The sequence below is a fragment of the Uloborus diversus genome, chromosome 8, assembly GCF_026930045.1.
Source record: "Uloborus diversus isolate 005 chromosome 8, Udiv.v.3.1, whole genome shotgun sequence".
In the NCBI taxonomy this organism is placed as follows: Eukaryota; Metazoa; Arthropoda; class Arachnida; order Araneae; family Uloboridae; genus Uloborus; species Uloborus diversus.
This window is the reverse complement of record NC_072738.1, coordinates 25,155,034-25,174,718: the sequence shown is the minus strand read 5'-3', so window position 1 is coordinate 25,174,718 and position 19,685 is coordinate 25,155,034. Positions and strand designations below refer to the sequence as shown.

Here is a 19,685-nt window from a genome sequence, read left to right as displayed (position 1 = left end):
GAGGGTGGTCTGAGTGAAACAATTGTTTGCTTCTGCTATGTCCAAGTATTGAATTCGCGAAAGTTTTCGAGCGTTTTGTTGGGCGAAGATGTTCATAAATCCTTGTTCGACCCTTGTAAATTCCGCAGGACGTATTTGTATTGCACAAGTAGCTCTCAACGTTGCATCTGAAATCTCGAACACTTCGAATGCCGTACCACATTTCTTCTCAGGATAAGTTGGACATTATACCTTTCAACATATGACCCTCCTGCTGGAGGGCTCCAAAAATTAGTTTGAAGCTCATTTAAGCTGCTCCCCTCCACGGTAATCTTTAGTAAAAGGCGAAAGATTAGCACGATGTTTGAAGGGAAACAAGAGCATAAGGAGGTGTCCCGCAATTTCATGAATGTAGTACTTTCCGTTTCAGGGAAAACTGGTAGCAAAAAGAAAATTCTCAAAATCGCACTGCGGTATCGATACATTTCAAGATTGCCATTGTCATTTTGTTTCTCATTTAAGAGTGTAAAGGTTTCTCATTGTCCACGTCTTATGAAAATCAGATACATGAAATGTATATATAGATGATTTCTAATTACGTATAATACGTCAAATTTCTAATCACGTATAATCCGACCCACTTTGCATGTTTGATAACATTGACATTTAGGATAAACAAAAAACTTGCAATTATTTCTAAACGCATTCGTTATGCCAGAAAGTAAAACGCAATGTACCGGGCGTTTCTGATCTCGGATTATAATTCCGTGCACATCTACAGCATAATTAAGCTTACTAACCTGAAAGAACTGCACCAAACTAGATAACAGTAAGCACGGAGATAGAGCAATTGCTCTCCACCTTCAAATTTATTCCCTCGTTCTGAAGGGTTTTGCAAATTGCTGGGCGTTGCCGTATTTCTAATGGAATCGTCATGTTTTTGGACTGCACCAATCTGTTAACTGAGGAATCAATCAGTGGTGGGATGATGCTGAAGTTTACTTACAATAAGGATCCAAGATATTTTTTTTCTTTCTAAATCTAAATAATTCTCACCCACTGAACTTCTATTGTGCTGTTTCAGTCTGGAATACCCCAATGTTGAGTGGAAAAGTTGACTCCGCTTCGTGTTAACAGCCTCCATCGAATTCTCATCCTGCGATATTTATTGCATCTACTTTAAGACGGCGAAATGTGTCGCATAATTTGTGAACGATTTTCTTCATTTTCCCTTCTGGCAACATTCCACGTCATCACATATTCCTCTGTTTACGCTGATTTCTTCTTCAACAGCTGTTTAGAAATCTATGAAATTCCGTTATAACTAATTTTATATAAAGGGACTCGAAGGAAATTATCTCTTTTTTTCACACAACACGCATCAAAGTCGGATGTACACGAAGAATACCAAAAATTTTACTGTCCTTCCAATGAGCTTTTAAATTATTGCAATGAAATCATACGCATAAAAAAGATATCAATACCGATGTTGACTGTGCAATTCTAACTACCAGTATTTTAAAACACGATGGTATGCATCCTATATTAGATGCTTTTGCTGCGTTGGGAGTTGTACTCGCTTCGCCAGTACATATACTAAAATTGGAACGATACAGAGAAGATTAGCATGGCCCCTGCGCAAGGATGACACGCAAAATCGTGAAGCGTTCCACATTTTTTTCTCATTCTTTACTAAATGATGAATTTTACTAGTTGCGTTATGAGCTCCTAAAGATTCACGAGTAGTTTGCCTTATCCTGATGACGAATTAGAAAAAGCATTTTTAAAGGGTTTTTTTTTTTTTTTTTTTTTGCAAATGAACTCTGAGGCTCATCAAGAATCTTGAATTCCATAACCGAGTCAAGCATATAGATGTTCTTTGCACATTAGTCACATGAAGGTATCAGGATGCACAGTTGGTTATTTTGTGAGCAAATGCCTATCTGATGATATGTTTACATCTACCAAATGCCATAACTTCCAGAGACATCAAAACCTTATTATTGGGTACAGATTTAGAACTAATTTTTGTAAATGATTTCTTCCTGGAACCACCCTTTAATGGGCCAAAAGGTCAGTAGCGAAGGGAGGGAAAACTGCAAACATCCGGATAAGCCTTTTCCCGATGTGATGTAAACTCAAAACTCAGAACTTAAAAAGGCCAAATTACATCGTGCGTCTTTTTATACACACGCAATACTTTAAAACAATCCATTAGTAATAGCCTCCTGATTTTAGCTGTTTATCCGCGCATAAACTGCCTAAAAAAGTAATAAAATGGTAAGTGTATTTATTTAAACTGCCAGTCTTTTGAAAGACTCAAAAGGATACTTGTTGAAAACGTACTTAAAGAGAGGCATACTTACTTGGCGTCGGGAATGCCTCGATCATGGAGGGGGCTTCCCCGGTCGGAGGCTGGCCATTGCACTGCGGGCAGCTGACGATTGCCACTTCCGCAAACTGCGGTTGGTTGGGGCGCGCAATTTTTGGGTGTCGGGACTGCGTTCGTGCTGCTCCCGGTCTATAGTATGTCGCGGGTTTCCCCATTTCCGAGCATTAAGGAGACAAAGTATTAATGAAATAAAATTTGAATATATTATAGATCAGAGTGGGATAATTGTAATTCTAAATGTAAGAATTTGTAACTTTTCTATCAAATTCCTGACGGAAAATAATCCAGGCTTATATTTACTCTTTCATATTTCACTTCTGTATTCACTCCGCATTTTCTGCGTTTAAAAAGGGGTTGATTCGCTGAAACCCCGAAACATGCTTTCGTAACGTCCCATTGGCTGTTTGTGATCCCTACGTTGATTTTTCTTTTTCAAATGAATGACAAAATTTGTTTGCTGTGTAGATTAGAAGAATTAATTTCCTTATTTTCCTCACATGGAAGGAGACTGAAATGACTAGACAAACTAGAATTTCTCACGCACTTAGCAACTGATCGAATAGAGTAAATTTGAAGATAACCATCGTCATTGACTTTCATTCCAAATATCCTTTCATGTTCTGAGTGGAAATTTGAGGCAATTTGTAACGATAGTCAGCGCCATCTCGTAGCGAGTAGGGGAAAAGCTAATTTATATTTTCCATAGCACTAGCCGATTTTGGTTCAATGCAAGAACGAGTACAAGTGTTTTTGCGGGGTTTTTTTTTTAGTACAAAAAAGACGTGAACTTTGAGATTAATGGACATAATACTTCCTATGACTTTCGATTTCAATAAGAAATGTTTTCAAACTGAATCAATATCTGCTTCAACCAGTTCCTTCCAAGAAGGAAAGTGATATATATCCTTGAGCGTCATTTCTTTATTCTCCATAAATAGACAGTCCCTTGTTATTGGTGACTTTAACTGTAAGCATGAAATTTGGAGCAATGGTCTCCCAAACAAAAATGGCAAAATTCTCACCAACTACATCATTGATAATGATATTGCACTAGTTGCCCCTGACTCCCCAACCCACTACACCAAGTTCGCAAATACCACCCTTGACTTGGCTCTCCTGAATAACCTCACCAATAACTGTCGAATCGAAGCTATCACTGCTTTAAGCTCGGATCACTGCCCTATCGTACTAGACATTGGTCTCAAGACTGCACTTCCCAAAAAATTCAACACCACTATTACCATTAACTGGAATTATTTCACCCAAGTGCTTCATGACAGATCAAAGGACAATCCTGTTATCAATAATCCCAAGGACATTGATACCTGCATCACTAAAATAACCGACGACATAAATTTTGCTCTTCAGAGGGCAAAATGCACCAGAATTCTTCCTGACGATTATGTCCGTCTTCCCAAAACAATTACCAACCAAATCAAGGAAAAGAACAAAATCAAAAAACTTTGGCACCTCACCAGAGACCCTAACTTGAAAAATACACTAAATAGTATGACTAATAACATCAAAAAACTCATTTCGGACCACAAGACCAAGACATTCAACAATTACCTAGAGTCTCTCGAAAACAATTCTAAAGCTTTCTACACTCTGGTTCGCAAATTTTCCAAAAAGACTCAGCCTATTCCCTCTCTCCGCAACAAACAGGGGGACCTGGTCTACTCAGTCAATGATAAGACCAGTGTACTTGCTGGAGCTCTCGAAGATAACTTCCAGCTAAATGCTGACGCCTATGATGACCAAACTATCTCTATTGTTAACAAGGAGGTCAGTGACTTCTTCACTCACCCCTCACCCTCCACCCCCCCTCCTGCTGTCTCCTCACTTGAGATAATGATTGAGATCAAAAAATTAAAAGAAAGAAAAGCGGGTGGTGAGGACAATATCAAGAACATTCATCTAAAACATCTCCCACTCAGCTCCATCTTTACAATCACTAAAATTATTAATAAGATTATGGCTTACGGCTACTTTCCCACTCTCTGGAAAAATGCGATCGTAATCCCTATCCCCAAACCAAATGCTGACCTCTCACAGCCCATCAACTACAGGCCTATCAGCCTCCTCAGCTCCCTTTCTAAGCTCACTGAGCGGATCATCCTAAACCAGATAAAAAACCACATTACTCAGCACCAACTGATTCCTAAATTTCAATTTGGGTTTAAGGAAGCTCATGCCACTACCCACCAATTACTTAGGATGGTTAACTACATCACAAAAAATATGCAAGAAGGAAAAATCACCATCGGCATTTTCTTTGATATCAGTAAGGCATTCGATCGCGTATGGCACGAAGGTCTTATCTACAAACTCATTAAACTAAATTTCCCCAATTACATAATCCAAATTATTCACCACTATCTCCACAAACGCACGTTTCAAGTGCGCATTGGTGATTATCTCTCCAGCAAACACAACATCTTGGCCGGAGTGCCCCAGGGCTCTGCTATTGGCCCAACATTGTATAACATTTATATTAGCGATTTCCCCCATATTGATCCACACTTAACTTGCTTATTTGCCGATGACACCAGTCTCATGGCTAGTGACTGGAATAGGAACTTTGCCCAGTTAAGATTACAAAAATACATAAATATTGTCACGTCTTATCTCAACAAATGGAGAATTGCTATCAATCCTAGTAAAACACAGGCCATTTATTTCTCCAAAAATGACCTCAATAATGCTCCCAAACCCCTCTCTGTCAACAATGAAAATATCAAGTACTCTAAATATGTAAAGTACTTGGGCGTGAGCCTTGACAGAAAACTCACTTTCAAATATCACATTCGTGAAACCATTAAAAAAGCAAAAACAAAAATCGGCTACATGTACGGTCTATTAAGCAAGACCAACTCTCTAAGCACCAAGAACAAACTCGCCATATATACTACCATCATCCGCCCAGCAATGGTTTACAGCATCCCGGTTTGGGGGCATGCTGCTAAGACCAACATGATGGGGCTCCAAGTCATCCAAAACAAAATACTGAGAAAAGTCTTTAATGCACCTTGGTTTGTCTCCAATGATACGATCCATAATGATTCCCACATTGTGTATCTAACAGATTTCATTATTGACATCGCAACAAATTTCTTCACTCGACTCACCTACCACCCCAACCCACTGATACATGACCAAATACATTACACATATAATGAGGGAAATACAGGTTTCCCTTCGGACACAATGTTCATTACTTACCAACTCAAGGGGAAAAAGCGCCCCAGGCGCATTCCCCCTGCCGTCTCAGACGGCTAAATCTCTTCTCTGCCATTCCGGCAGATGGTTCGGCTCCCGAACCCTCCTTGCGGGTAGGACAGGCCTTACCCGCACTGATCTTCCATTGGATTTTCGTTGTACATATTGTAAATAGTCCTTATTTATCCACTTATATTTATCCTTCGTTCTTCATACTTGTCTATTATTTCACATGTGCTTGTAAATATTGTATATACACAAGTGGCCCTGAAAAGATTCCTTTTTTTTTTTTTTTTTTTTTTTTTTTTTTTTTTTTTTACATATTCCTCCCCCTCATACCTTCAATGATCTGTTCCATGCCATGACCCTATACCCTCACACCCGGCAAAAGAGCTCACGCTCTCCACCGAAGAAAAATCATGATCCGTATCCGTATCCGTATCGAACATACTTACCTGGCACTGGGGATGCCTTGATCATCGAGGAGGGTCCCCCGAGCAGAGGCCCTTCATTGCACTTCGGAGGGTTGACGCTCGCCACATCCGCAAACTGCGGTTGCTTGGGGTGCATAATTTTTGGTAGCTGGGACTGCGTTCGCGCTGTCCCTCTTTAATTGAAGAATAGGTAAGATTTCACAGAAAGCTGCTCCAGAACCTTTTTTCCTTGCTTTTCTTCAAGCGGTTCGTTTCGTACGGCGTAGGTTATGCTATGACGAAAACACATTTTCAAATTTTCCAACTTTACTTCTGGTCAAAGAGTGAAGTTCTCATTTGACAAACATTACGACTGTCAAGAATATCTAGATAGCCATTTTCCTCGGAGCAGATACCGGAATTTTCTGGCCCATCGCCGCTCGCCTTTATCGTAGATAAAAATTATGTATGAACAGAAACATATTAGCGAAAAATGTTATTTCCGGACGTTTTAAAACTTTGCTTCATGTTTCTTTTTCTGCCGCTCAAGTATGGGGGAATGAAAAATAAAAGCGAACGTGTTGCAATGCCAAAAAAATTAAAGAAACAAGCAAATATAACTACATTGGACAGGCAGTAAAGAAAAAGCAAGATGGGGAGGTCAAGAAAATAATTTTCAAATATGTTCACTAAAATCGCTTGTCATCCTTACTGTCTGTGACAGCCCATGAGTTGTGTACGTATTACAAACCATTCGCATTCGACATCGGATTCTCTGCTGTACGTATAATAGTTATATCAGCAGTGACTGACACCCAAGCACCGTCATTTTGATTATCATAACTCTCATTAACCGGGGTACGTTTATTCCCTCCCAAAATGCTCTTCGGTGCTGCTTTCATCGACTTTTTTGAATTGTTTTTCTTTTTTTTTTTTTAAGTGAAGGCGTCGAAAAATATTAAATTTATGAAGGAAGAACAAATTGAACTTACAGATTATTTGAAAAGCAACAAATGAAAAATTTATTACAACAGTAGAAAATATTGTATTTTCATCGTTGGAGAAAAAAGAAAGTTGCTCGCCCAACCAAGTTTTGTTTCTGATATTTACTGTACGCTGATGAAAAATAAAAAAGAAAATTAATAGTGAAGTTTTGTTTTTCTTAAGCAAAAAAGCTATTTGTTAAGCGTAATGATGCCAAAACCCATTACGAAATTATTTTCTGTTCTTCCCGTTTTTTTTCCCTGCCAAAGTTGAATAAGTATTTGGAACAATTAAGTTCCATCAGCTTTGCGCAGAGGCAGTGTCATAGCCAATGAGGTTCTACCGAGGCGTGACTATTGCTAGTTGAAAACTTTTCCCAATACCCCGCCATGTCGACGTGAAATACCGTCGGCTTAGGCAATTTTTGGATACCCTTTAGGGGGTTTGAGATGAAAAAGTTAGGATGAATGTAATAAACCGTTAATGTGTTTACAAACAGTTGATTTGGAAAAGACATTGCCTCTCTAGCAATTTCAGTGCCTTGACTTGCAATTGTTGTATTGATGAGGGTGGTCTGAGTGAAACAATTGTTTGCTTCTGCTATGTCCAAGTATTGAATTCGCGAAAGTTTTCGAGCGTTTTGTTGGGCGAAGATGTTCATAAATCCTTGTTCGACCCTTGTAAATTCCGCAGGACGTATTTGTATTGCACAAGTAGCTCTCAACGTTGCATCTGAAATCTCGAACACTTCGAATGCCGTACCACATTTCTTCTCAGGATAAGTTGGACATTATACCTTTCAACATATGACCCTCCTGCTGGAGGGCTCCAAAAATTAGTTTGAAGCTCATTTAAGCTGCTCCCCTCCACGGTAATCTTTAGTAAAAGGCGAAAGATTAGCACGATGTTTGAAGGGAAACAAGAGCATAAGGAGGTGTCCCGCAATTTCATGAATGTAGTACTTTCCGTTTCAGGGAAAACTGGTAGCAAAAAGAAAATTCTCAAAATCGCACTGCGGTATCGATACATTTCAAGATTGCCATTGTCATTTTGTTTCTCATTTAAGAGTGTAAAGGTTTCTCATTGTCCACGTCTTATGAAAATCAGATACATGAAATGTATATATAGATGATTTCTAATTACGTATAATACGTCAAATTTCTAATCACGTATAATCCGACCCACTTTGCATGTTTGATAACATTGACATTTAGGATAAACAAAAAACTTGCAATTATTTCTAAACGCATTCGTTATGCCAGAAAGTAAAACGCAATGTACCGGGCGTTTCTGATCTCGGATTATAATTCCGTGCACATCTACAGCATAATTAAGCTTACTAACCTGAAAGAACTGCACCAAACTAGATAACAGTAAGCACGGAGATAGAGCAATTGCTCTCCACCTTCAAATTTATTCCCTCGTTCTGAAGGGTTTTGCAAATTGCTGGGCGTTGCCGTATTTCTAATGGAATCGTCATGTTTTTGGACTGCACCAATCTGTTAACTGAGGAATCAATCAGTGGTGGGATGATGCTGAAGTTTACTTACAATAAGGATCCAAGATATTTTTTTTTCTTTCTAAATCTAAATAATTCTCACCCACTGAACTTCTATTGTGCTGTTTCAGTCTGGAATACCCCAATGTTGAGTGGAAAAGTTGACTCCGCTTCGTGTTAACAGCCTCCATCGAATTCTCATCCTGCGATATTTATTGCATCTACTTTAAGACGGCGAAATGTGTCGCATAATTTTTGAACGATTTTCTTCATTTTCCCTTCTGGCAACATTCCACGTCATCACATATTCCTCTGTTTACGCTGATTTCTTCTTCAACAGCTGTTTAGAAATCTATGAAATTCCGTTATAACTAATTTTATATAAAGGGACTCGAAGGAAATTATCTCTTTTTTTCACACAACACGCATCAAAGTCGGATGTACACGAAGAATACCAAAAATTTTACTGTCCTTCCAATGAGCTTTTAAATTATTGCAATGAAATCATACGCATAAAAAAGATATCAATACCGATGTTGACTGTGCAATTCTAACTACCAGTATTTTAAAACACGATGGTATGCATCCTATATTAGATGCTTTTGCTACGTTGGGAGTCGTACTCGCTTCGCCAGTACATATACTAAAATTGGAACGATACAGAGAAGATTAGCATGGCCCCTGCGCAAGGATGACACGCAAAATCGTGAAGCGTTCCACATTTTTTTCTCATTCTTTACTAAATGATGAATTTTACTAGTTGCGTTATGAGCTCCTAAAGATTCACGAGTAGTTTGCCTTATCCTGATGACGAATTAGAAAAAGCATTTTTAAAGGGTTTTTTTTTTTTTTTTTTTTTGCAAATGAACTCTGAGGCTCATCAAGAATCTTGAATTCCATAACCGAGTCAAGCATATAGATGTTCTTTGCACATTAGTCACATGAAGGTATCAGGATGCACAGTTGGTTATTTTGTGAGCAAATGCCTATCTGATGATATGTTTACATCTACCAAATGCCATAACTTCCAGAGACATCAAAACCTTATTATTGGGTACAGATTTAGAACTAATTTTTGTAAATGATTTCTTCCTGGAACCACCCTTTAATGGGCCAAAAGGTCAGTAGCGAAGGGAGGGAAAACTGCAAACATCCGGATAAGCCTTTTCCCGATGTGATGTAAACTCAAAACTCAGAACTTAAAAAGGCCAAATTACATCGTGCGTCTTTTTATACACACGCAATACTTTAAAACAATCCATTAGTAATAGCCTCCTGATTTTAGCTGTTTATCCGCGCATAAACTGCCTAAAAAAGTAATAAAATGGTAAGTGTATTTATTTAAACTGCCAGTCTTTTGAAAGACTCAAAAGGATACTTGTTGAAAACGTACTAAAAGAGAAGCATACTTACTTGGCGTCGGGAATGCCTCGATCATGGAGGGGGCTTCCCCGGTCGGAGGCTGGCCATTGCACTGCGGGCAGCTGACGATTGCCACTTCCGCAAACTGCGGTTGGTTGGGGCGCGCAATTTTTGGGTGTCGGGACTGCGTTCGCGCTGCTCCCGGTCTATAGTATGTCGCGGGTTTCCCCATTTCCGAGCATTAAGGAGACAAAGTATTAATGAAATAAAATTTGAATATATTATAGATCAGAGTGGGATAATTGTAATTCTAAATGTAAGTACCGGTAGTCTTACGAATTTGTAACTTTTCTATCAAATTCCTGACGGAAAATAATCCAGGCTTATATTTACTCTTTCATATTTCACTTCTGTATTCACTCCGCATTTTCTGCGTTTAAAAAGGGGTTGATTCGCTGAAACCCCGAAACATGCTTTCGTAACGTCCCATTGGCTGTTTGTGATCCCTACGTTGATTTTTCTTTTTCAAATGAATGACAAAATTTGTTTGCTGTGTAGATTAGAAGAATTAATTTCCTTATTTTCCTCACATGGAAGGAGACTGAAATGACTAGACAAACTAGAATTTCTCACGCACTTAGCAACAGATCGAATAGAGTAAATTTGAAGATAACCATCGTCATTGACTTTCATTCCAAATATCCTTTCATGTTCTGAGTGGAAATTCGAGGCAATTTGTAACGATAGTCAGCGCCATCTCGTAGCGAGTAGGGGAAAAGCTAATTTATATTTTCCATAGCACTAGCCGATTTTGGTTCAATGCAAGAACGAGTACAAGTGTTTTTGCGGGGTTTTTTTTTTTAGTACAAAAAAGACGTGAACTTTGAGATTAATGGACATAATACTTCCTATGACTTTCGATTTCAATAAGAAATGTTTTCAAACTGAATCAATATCTGGTTCAACCAGTTCCTTCCAAGAAGGAAAGTGATATATATCCTTGAGCGTCATTTGTCGAACATACTTACCTGGCACTGGGGATGCCTTGATCATCGAGGAGGCTCCCCCGAGCAGAGGCCCTTCATTGCACTTCGGAGGGTTGACGCTCGCCACATCCGCAAACTGCGGTTGCTTGGGGTGCATAATTTTTGGTAGCTGGGACTGCGTTCGCGCTGTCCCTCTTTAATTGAAGAATAGGTAAGATTTCACAGAAAGCTGCTCCAGAACCTTTTTTCCTTGCTTTTCTTCAAGCGGTTCGTTTCGTACGGCGTAGGTTATGCTATGACGAAAACACATTTTCAAATTTTCCAACTTTACTTCTGGTCAAAGAGTGAAGTTCTCATTTGACAAACATTGCGACTGTCAAGAATATCTAGATAGCCATTTTCCTCGGAGCAGATACCGGAATTTTCTGGCCCATCGCCGCTCGCCTTTATCGTAGATAAAAATTATGTATGAACAGAAACATATTAGCGAAAAATGTTATTTCCGGACGTTTTAAAACTTTGCTTCATGTTTCTTTTTCTGCCGCTCAAGTATGGGGGAATGAAAAATAAAAGCGAACGTGTTGCAATGCCAAAAAAATTAAAGAAACAAGCAAATATAACTACATTGGACAGGCAGTAAAGAAAAAGCAAGATGGGGAGGTCAAGAAAATAATTTTCAAATATGTTCACTAAAATCGCTTGTCATCCTTACTGTCTGTGACAGCCCATGAGTTGTGTACGTATTACAAACCATTCGCATTCGACATCGGATTCTCTGCTGTACGTATAATAGTTATATCAGCAGTGACTGACACCCAAGCACCGTCATTTTGATTATCATAACTCTCATTAACCGGGGTACGTTTATTCCCTCCCAAAATGCTCTTCGGTGCTGCTTTCATCGACTTTTTTGAATTGTTTTTTTTTTTTTTTTAAGTGAAGGCGTCGAAAAATATTAAATTTATGAAGGAAGAACAAATTGAACTTACAGATTATTTGAAAAGCAACAAATGAAAAATTTATTACAACAGTAGAAAATATTGTATTTTCATCGTTGGAGAAAAAAGAAAGTTGCTCGCCCAACCAAGTTTTGTTTCTGATATTTACTGTACGCTGATGAAAAATAAAAAAGAAAATTAATAGTGAAGTTTTGTTTTTCTTAAGCAAAAAAGCTATTTGTTAAGCGTAATGATGCCAAAACCCATTACGAAATTATTTTCTGTTCTTCCCGTTTTTTTTCCCTGCCAAAGTTGAATAAGTATTTGGAACAATTAAGTTCCATCAGCTTTGCGCAGAGGCAGTGTCATAGCCAATGAGGTTCTACCGAGGCGTGACTATTGCTAGTTGAAAACTTTTCCCAATACCCCGCCATGTCGACGTGAAATACCGTCGGCTTAGGCAATTTTTGGATACCCTTTAGGGGGTTTGAGATGAAAAAGTTAGGATGAATGTAATAAACCGTTAATGTGTTTACAAACAGTTGATTTGGAAAAGACATTGCCTCTCTAGCAATTTCAGTGCCTTGACTTGCAATTGTTGTATTGATGAGGGTGGTCTGAGTGAAACAATTGTTTGCTTCTGCTATGTCCAAGTATTGAATTCGCGAAAGTTTTCGAGCGTTTTGTTGGGCGAAGATGTTCATAAATCCTTGTTCGACCCTTGTAAATTCCGCAGGACGTATTTGTATTGCACAAGTAGCTCTCAACGTTGCATCTGAAATCTCGAACACTTCGAATGCCGTACCACATTTCTTCTCAGGATAAGTTGGACATTATACCTTTCAACATATGACCCTCCTGCTGGAGGGCTCCAAAAATTAGTTTGAAGCTCATTTAAGCTGCTCCCCTCCACGGTAATCTTTAGTAAAAGGCGAAAGATTAGCACGATGTTTGAAGGGAAACAAGAGCATAAGGAGGTGTCCCGCAATTTCATGAATGTAGTACTTTCCGTTTCAGGGAAAACTGGTAGCAAAAAGAAAATTCTCAAAATCGCACTGCGGTATCGATACATTTCAAGATTGCCATTGTCATTTTGTTTCTCATTTAAGAGTGTAAAGGTTTCTCATTGTCCACGTCTTATGAAAATCAGATACATGAAATGTATATATAGATGATTTCTAATTACGTATAATACGTCAAATTTCTAATCACGTATAATCCGACCCACTTTGCATGTTTGATAACATTGACATTTAGGATAAACAAAAAACTTGCAATTATTTCTAAACGCATTCGTTATGCCAGAAAGTAAAACGCAATGTACCGGGCGTTTCTGATCTCGGATTATAATTCCGTGCACATCTACAGCATAATTAAGCTTACTAACCTGAAAGAACTGCACCAAACTAGATAACAGTAAGCACGGAGATAGAGCAATTGCTCTCCACCTTCAAATTTATTCCCTCGTTCTGAAGGGTTTTGCAAATTGCTGGGCGTTGCCGTATTTCTAATGGAATCGTCATGTTTTTGGACTGCACCAATCTGTTAACTGAGGAATCAATCAGTGGTGGGATGATGCTGAAGTTTACTTACAATAAGGATCCAAGATATTTTTTTTTTCTTTCTAAATCTAAATAATTCTCACCCACTGAACTTCTATTGTGCTGTTTCAGTCTGGAATACCCCAATGTTGAGTGGAAAAGTTGACTCCGCTTCGTGTTAACAGCCTCCATCGAATTCTCATCCTGCGATATTTATTGCATCTACTTTAAGACGGCGAAATGTGTCGCATAATTTTTGAACGATTTTCTTCATTTTCCCTTCTGGCAACATTCCACGTCATCACATATTCCTCTGTTTACGCTGATTTCTTCTTCAACAGCTGTTTAGAAATCTATGAAATTCCGTTATAACTAATTTTATATAAAGGGACTCGAAGGAAATTATCTCTTTTTTTCACACAACACGCATCAAAGTCGGATGTACACGAAGAATACCAAAAATTTTACTGTCCTTCCAATGAGCTTTTAAATTATTGCAATGAAATCATACGCATAAAAAAGATATCAATACCGATGTTGACTGTGCAATTCTAACTACCAGTATTTTAAAACACGATGGTATGCATCCTATATTAGATGCTTTTGCTACGTTGGGAGTCGTACTCGCTTCGGCAGTACATATACTAAAATTGGAACGATACAGAGAAGATTAGCATGGCCCCTGCGCAAGGATGACACGCAAAATCGTGAAGCGTTCCACATTTTTTTCTCATTCTTTACTAAATGATGAATTTTACTAGTTGCGTTATGAGCTCCTAAAGATTCACGAGTAGTTTGCCTTATCCTGATGACGAATTAGAAAAAGCATTTTTAAAGGGTTTTTTTTTTTTTTTTTTTTTTTGCAAATGAACTCTGAGGCTCATCAAGAATCTTGAATTCCATAACCGAGTCAAGCATATAGATGTTCTTTGCACATTAGTCACATGAAGGTATCAGGATGCACAGTTGGTTATTTTGTGAGCAAATGCCTATCTGATGATATGTTTACATCTACCAAATGCCATAACTTCCAGAGACATCAAAACCTTATTATTGGGTACAGATTTAGAACTAATTTTTGTAAATGATTTCTTCCTGGAACCACCCTTTAATGGGCCAAAAGGTCAGTAGCGAAGGGAGGGAAAACTGCAAACATCCGGATAAGCCTTTTCCCGATGTGATGTAAACTCAAAACTCAGAACTTAAAAAGGCCAAATTACATCGTGCGTCTTTTTATACACACGCAATACTTTAAAACAATCCATTAGTAATAGCCTCCTGATTTTAGCTGTTTAGCCGCGCATAAACTGCCTAAAAAAGTAATAAAATGGTAAGTGTATTTATTTAAACTGCCAGTCTTTTGAAAGACTCAAAAGGATACTTGTTGAAAACGTACTAAAAGAGAGGCATACTTACTTGGCGTCGGGAATGCCTCGATCATGGAGGGGGCTTCCCCGGTCGGAGGCTGGCCATTGCACTGCGGGCAGCTGACGATTGCCACTTCCGCAAACTGCGGTTGGTTGGGGCGCGCAATTTTTGGGTGTCGGGACTGCGTTCGCGCTGCTCCCGGTCTATAGTATGTCGCGGGTTTCCCCATTTCCGAGCATTAAGGAGACAAAGTATTAATGAAATAAAATTTGAATATATTATAGATCAGAGTGGGATAATTGTAATTCTAAATGTAAGTACCGGTAGTCTTACGAATTTGTAACTTTTCTATCAAATTCCTGACGGAAAATAATCCAGGCTTATATTTACTCTTTCATATTTCACTTCTGTATTCACTCCGCATTTTCTGCGTTTAAAAAGGGGTTGATTCGCTGAAACCCCGAAACATGCTTTCGTAACGTCCCATTGGCTGTTTGTGATCCCTACGTTGATTTTTCTTTTTCAAATGAATGACAAAATTTGTTTGCTGTGTAGATTAGAAGAATTAATTTCCTTATTTTCCTCACATGGAAGGAGACTGAAATGACTAGACAAACTAGAATTTCTCACGCACTTAGCAACAGATCGAATAGAGTAAATTTGAAGATAACCATCGTCATTGACTTTCATTCCAAATATCCTTTCATGTTCTGAGTGGAAATTCGAGGCAATTTGTAACGATAGTCAGCGCCATCTCGTAGCGAGTAGGGGAAAAGCTAATTTATATTTTCCATAGCACTAGCCGATTTTGGTTCAATGCAAGAACGAGTACAAGTGTTTTTGCGGGGTTTTTTTTTTAGTACAAAAAAGACGTGAACTTTGAGATTAATGGACATAATACTTCCTATGACTTTCGATTTCAATAAGAAATGTTTTCAAACTGAATCAATATCTGGTTCAACCAGTTCCTTCCAAGAAGGAAAGTGATATATATCCTTGAGCGTCATTTGTCGAACATACTTACCTGGCACTGGGGATGCCTTGATCATCGAGGAGGCTCCCCCGAGCAGAGGCCCTTCATTGCACTTCGGAGGGTTGACGCTCGCCACATCCGCAAACTGCGGTTGCTTGGGGTGCATAATTTTTGGTAGCTGGGACTGCGTTCGCGCTGTCCCTCTTTAATTGAAGAATAGGTAAGATTTCACAGAAAGCTGCTCCAGAACCTTTATTCCTTGCTTTTCTTCAAGCGGTTCGTTTCGTACGGCGTAGGTTATGCTATGACGAAAACACATTTTCAAATTTTCCAACTTTACTTCTGGTCAAAGAGTGAAGTTCTCATTTGACAAACATTGCGACTGTCAAGAATATCTAGATAGCCATGTTCCTCGGAGCAGATACCGGAATTTTCTGGCCCATCGCCGCTCGCCTTTATCGTAGATAAAAATTATGTATGAACAGAAACATATTAGCGAAAAATGTTATTTCCGGACGTTTTAAAACTTTGCTTCATGTTTCTTTTTCTGCCGCTCAAGTATGGGGGAATGAAAAATAAAAGCGAACGTGTTGCAATGCCAAAAAAATTAAAGAAACAAGCAAATATAACTACATTGGACAGGCAGTAAAGAAAAAGCAAGATGGGGAGGTCAAGAAAATAATTTTCAAATATGTTCACTAAAATCGCTTGTCATCCTTACTGTCTGTGACAGCCCATGAGTTGTGTACGTATTACAAACCATTCGCATTCGACATCGGATTCTCTGCTGTACGTATAATAGTTATATCAGCAGTGACTGACACCCAAGCACCGTCATTTTGATTATCATAACTCTCATTAACCGGGGTACGTTTATTCCCTCCCAAAATGCTCTTCGGTGCTGCTTTCATCGACTTTTTTGAATTGTTTTTTTTTTAAGTGAAGGCGTCGAAAAATATTAAATTTATGAAGGAAGAACAAATTGAACTTACAGATTATTTGAAAAGCAACAAATGAAAAATTTATTACAACAGTAGAAAATATTGTATTTTCATCGTTGGAGAAAAAAGAAAGTTGCTCGCCCAACCAAGTTTTGTTTCTGATATTTACTGTACGCTGATGAAAAATAAAAAAAAAATTAATAGTGAAGTTTTGTTTTTCTTAAGCAAAAAAGCTATTTGTTAAGCGTAATGATGCCAAAACCCATTACGAAATTATTTTCTGTTCTTCCCGTTTTTTTTCCCTGCCAAAGTTGAATAAGTATTTGGAACAATTAAGTTCCATCAGCTTTGCGCAGAGGCAGTGTCATAGCCAATGAGGTTCTACCAAGGCGTAACTATTGCTAGTTGAAAACTTTTCCCAATACCCCGCCATGTCGACGTGAAATACCGTCGGCTTAGGCAATTTTTGGATACCCTTTAGGGGGTTTGAGATGAAAAAGTTAGGATGAATGTAATAAACCGTTAATGTGTTTACAAACAGTTGATTTGGAAAAGACATTGCCTCTCTAGCAATTTCAGTGCCTTGACTTGCAATTGTTGTATTGATGAGGGTGGTCTGAGTGAAACAATTGTTTGCTTCTGCTATGTCCAAGTATTGAATTCGCGAAAGTTTTCGAGCGTTTTGTTGGGCGAAGATGTTCATAAATCCTTGTTCGACCCTTGTAAATTCCGCAGGACGTATTTGTATTGCACAAGTAGCTCTCAACGTTGCATCTGAAATCTCGAACACTTCGAATGCCGTACCACATTTCTTCTCAGGATAAGTTGGACATTATACCTTTCAACATATGACCCTCCTGCTGGAGGGCTCCAAAAATTAGTTTGAAGCTCATTTAAGCTGCTCCCCTCCACGGTAATCTTTAGTAAAAGAATGCCATATTACACCGTGCGTCTTTTTATACACACGCCAAACAAACAATCTGTTAATAATAGCCTCCAGATTTTATCTGTTTAGCCGTGCATAAGTTGCCGAAAAAAATAACAAAATGATAAGGGTATTTATTTTAGCTGCCAGTCATTTGAAAGATTCAAAAGAATACTTGTTGGAAACGTACTAAATGCTCGGCATTATTGTTTGGCGTCGGGAATGCCTCGGCCATGGAGGGAGCTTTCCTGGTCGGAGGCTGGCCATTGCACTGCGGGCGGCTGTCGACTGCCAATTCCGCAAACTGTGTATGTTGTGCACGCGGAATTTGTGGGTTTCGGGACATCGTTCGCGCTATTCCCGGTCTAGTATGGCGCGGGTTTCCCCATTTCGAGTATTTGAAGAAAATATTGAAAAAAAATTTGAATATATTATTGATAAGAGTGGAAAAATTGCAATTCTAGATGTAAGTACTGGTAGTTTAAACGAATTTGTAACTTTTCTATCAAATTCAACGTCTCTCTGACGGAAAAAAACCAGTCTTATATTTACTATTTTATGTTTTATTTCTGCATTCACTCCTCATTTTATGCATTTCAAAAGGGGTTGGTTCGCTGTAACCTCGTAACACTCGTTTGTAACGTCCCATTGCGGCTTGTGGTCCCTACGTTGATTTTACTTTTTTAAATGAATGGCAAAATTTATTAGCAGTAAAAATTGTAAGAATTAATTTCCTTATTTTCAGCTCACGGATGTAGTTTGAAATGGCTGGACGAACTAGAATTTCTTACGCACTTAGTAACATATGGAATAAAGTAAATTTGAAGATAACCACCATCGTCATTGACTATCATTCCTGCTCGAAACTTAACCCAACTGATCGAAATCTAAAATTGCTCGGAAAGCTTTATTGGTCTGCGCGATCTGTCATGGACTCCCTGAAATAATTTTCTTTTTTACTCTGCTACAATTGTGAACTCCACTACTTTACAGATTTATCTTTGATTTTAAATTGTTGCTTTTGTTGTATGTTCAATTGTTTATTGTCGTTACTTCTCCTGTTCTTGACTGCCTTCTACATGGATTAATATCTTTCTGAATCGAGCCATATGTACAAAAAATGTTTGAATATTTTTGTTTTTCAATATTACATTTTAATTCAAGATGTACAACAGTATTCGTTCGATGAATTAGGAAACCTTTAAGAATAATACATCATTGAAAAGTACTACGGAGTTTCTTATGACGATAAACTAGTATATTTTCTGAATACTAGAATTTGGTGAATCTATAAACTTGTAAGAAATTTTCTTTTTTAAAGAGAGATATTTAGGATTTAATTAGCCCAAGAATAATGTTATTTATTTTGTAAAAGCAGTTTTTTTTAGCACACTGAAATTGAGTTAATTGAACTGGATCATTCCATTCAATTTCTTACACTAATATAGAAGGAAAGTAAAGAAAGGACCATAATACAACATAAAAAGAGTTACTAAAAAGTGTAAAAGTAATGAAGAGCAAGTGATTAATTACAAAAAGTTTTTTTGTATGAATGCATTGCTGGTTATTCGATGGTTACGTTAGTTACACACAGTCTTTCGTAAAAGTACTTTTAAGAGTCACAAAAGATTCAGCTGTAATTAATTTGTAGCATATTTTTTCAAAATAGCTTGCTTACCTTTTACAAATATATCAGCCCCTTTTAAATGCCTGCATAAGTTTCAGAAAAAATTGCCTCGTAACATACGCATTGTTTTTCAGGGTTGCAGAAATGTTAAGTTAGTCACAATCCTTTTTTGGTGAAAAAGTACCTATCAGCGATTATTTTGCCTCAAATTCTTGGTAGAAATGAAAAATAGTTATCTTCTGCATTTTAAATCTCGAAATTAAACCAAAAATAATTTCTTTTTACTCCCAGTTTTAAGTAAAAAGAGTTAGAAAATCAGTTGCGAATGTTACGTTGGTCACTGTGTCATGACCCTAAAGTTGATAAACTGAAAATTTCCAAAAAAAAATATAAAATCTGGGATGATGAGAGCTTTTAAATAAAACACAGGACAAAAATCAAATGATCCATTTAGTATGTTGATGAGATAAAAAATGAAAAGTGGAAAAGCGGACCAGCGTACCACGACCCTCCCCCCCCACACACACACTGAAATTATT

At 38.0% G+C, this 19,685-nt stretch overlaps 15 non-coding genes across 15 annotated transcripts; 12 read left to right on the top strand and 3 right to left on the bottom strand.

Annotated features, from left to right (window-relative positions):
- Nucleotides 1-244: 244 nt before the first annotated feature.
- LOC129228811 (U5 spliceosomal RNA) lies at nt 245-363 on the bottom strand. Its single transcript, XR_008580994.1, has one exon. It is a non-coding gene; the product is annotated as a U5 spliceosomal RNA (small nuclear RNA).
- Nucleotides 364-1,551: 1,188 nt separating this feature from the next.
- Nucleotides 1,552-1,658, top strand: LOC129228833 (U6 spliceosomal RNA). The gene has a single exon (XR_008581015.1). It is a non-coding gene; the product is annotated as a U6 spliceosomal RNA (small nuclear RNA).
- Nucleotides 1,659-2,337: 679 nt separating this feature from the next.
- On the top strand, nt 2,338-2,499 carry LOC129228769 (U1 spliceosomal RNA). The gene has a single exon (XR_008580963.1). It is a non-coding gene; the product is annotated as a U1 spliceosomal RNA (small nuclear RNA).
- Nucleotides 2,500-6,037: 3,538 nt separating this feature from the next.
- On the top strand, nt 6,038-6,198 carry LOC129228755 (U1 spliceosomal RNA). Its single transcript, XR_008580949.1, has one exon. It is a non-coding gene; the product is annotated as a U1 spliceosomal RNA (small nuclear RNA).
- A 1,091-nt stretch (nt 6,199-7,289) lies between these two features.
- On the top strand, nt 7,290-7,430 carry LOC129228798 (U4 spliceosomal RNA). Its single transcript, XR_008580982.1, has one exon. It is a non-coding gene; the product is annotated as a U4 spliceosomal RNA (small nuclear RNA).
- Nucleotides 7,431-7,796: 366 nt separating this feature from the next.
- Nucleotides 7,797-7,915, bottom strand: LOC129228810 (U5 spliceosomal RNA). Its single transcript, XR_008580993.1, has one exon. It is a non-coding gene; the product is annotated as a U5 spliceosomal RNA (small nuclear RNA).
- A 1,189-nt stretch (nt 7,916-9,104) lies between these two features.
- On the top strand, nt 9,105-9,211 carry LOC129228832 (U6 spliceosomal RNA). The gene has a single exon (XR_008581014.1). It is a non-coding gene; the product is annotated as a U6 spliceosomal RNA (small nuclear RNA).
- Nucleotides 9,212-9,890: 679 nt separating this feature from the next.
- On the top strand, nt 9,891-10,052 carry LOC129228763 (U1 spliceosomal RNA). Its single transcript, XR_008580957.1, has one exon. It is a non-coding gene; the product is annotated as a U1 spliceosomal RNA (small nuclear RNA).
- An 815-nt stretch (nt 10,053-10,867) lies between these two features.
- On the top strand, nt 10,868-11,028 carry LOC129228744 (U1 spliceosomal RNA). The gene has a single exon (XR_008580938.1). It is a non-coding gene; the product is annotated as a U1 spliceosomal RNA (small nuclear RNA).
- Nucleotides 11,029-12,116: 1,088 nt separating this feature from the next.
- LOC129228797 (U4 spliceosomal RNA) lies at nt 12,117-12,257 on the top strand. The gene has a single exon (XR_008580981.1). It is a non-coding gene; the product is annotated as a U4 spliceosomal RNA (small nuclear RNA).
- Nucleotides 12,258-12,623: 366 nt separating this feature from the next.
- LOC129228809 (U5 spliceosomal RNA) lies at nt 12,624-12,742 on the bottom strand. The gene has a single exon (XR_008580992.1). It is a non-coding gene; the product is annotated as a U5 spliceosomal RNA (small nuclear RNA).
- Nucleotides 12,743-13,932: 1,190 nt separating this feature from the next.
- LOC129228828 (U6 spliceosomal RNA) lies at nt 13,933-14,039 on the top strand. Its single transcript, XR_008581010.1, has one exon. It is a non-coding gene; the product is annotated as a U6 spliceosomal RNA (small nuclear RNA).
- Nucleotides 14,040-14,720: 681 nt separating this feature from the next.
- LOC129228762 (U1 spliceosomal RNA) lies at nt 14,721-14,882 on the top strand. The gene has a single exon (XR_008580956.1). It is a non-coding gene; the product is annotated as a U1 spliceosomal RNA (small nuclear RNA).
- An 814-nt stretch (nt 14,883-15,696) lies between these two features.
- Nucleotides 15,697-15,857, top strand: LOC129228743 (U1 spliceosomal RNA). The gene has a single exon (XR_008580937.1). It is a non-coding gene; the product is annotated as a U1 spliceosomal RNA (small nuclear RNA).
- A 1,081-nt stretch (nt 15,858-16,938) lies between these two features.
- LOC129228805 (U4 spliceosomal RNA) lies at nt 16,939-17,079 on the top strand. The gene has a single exon (XR_008580989.1). It is a non-coding gene; the product is annotated as a U4 spliceosomal RNA (small nuclear RNA).
- Nucleotides 17,080-19,685: the final 2,606 nt, after the last annotated feature.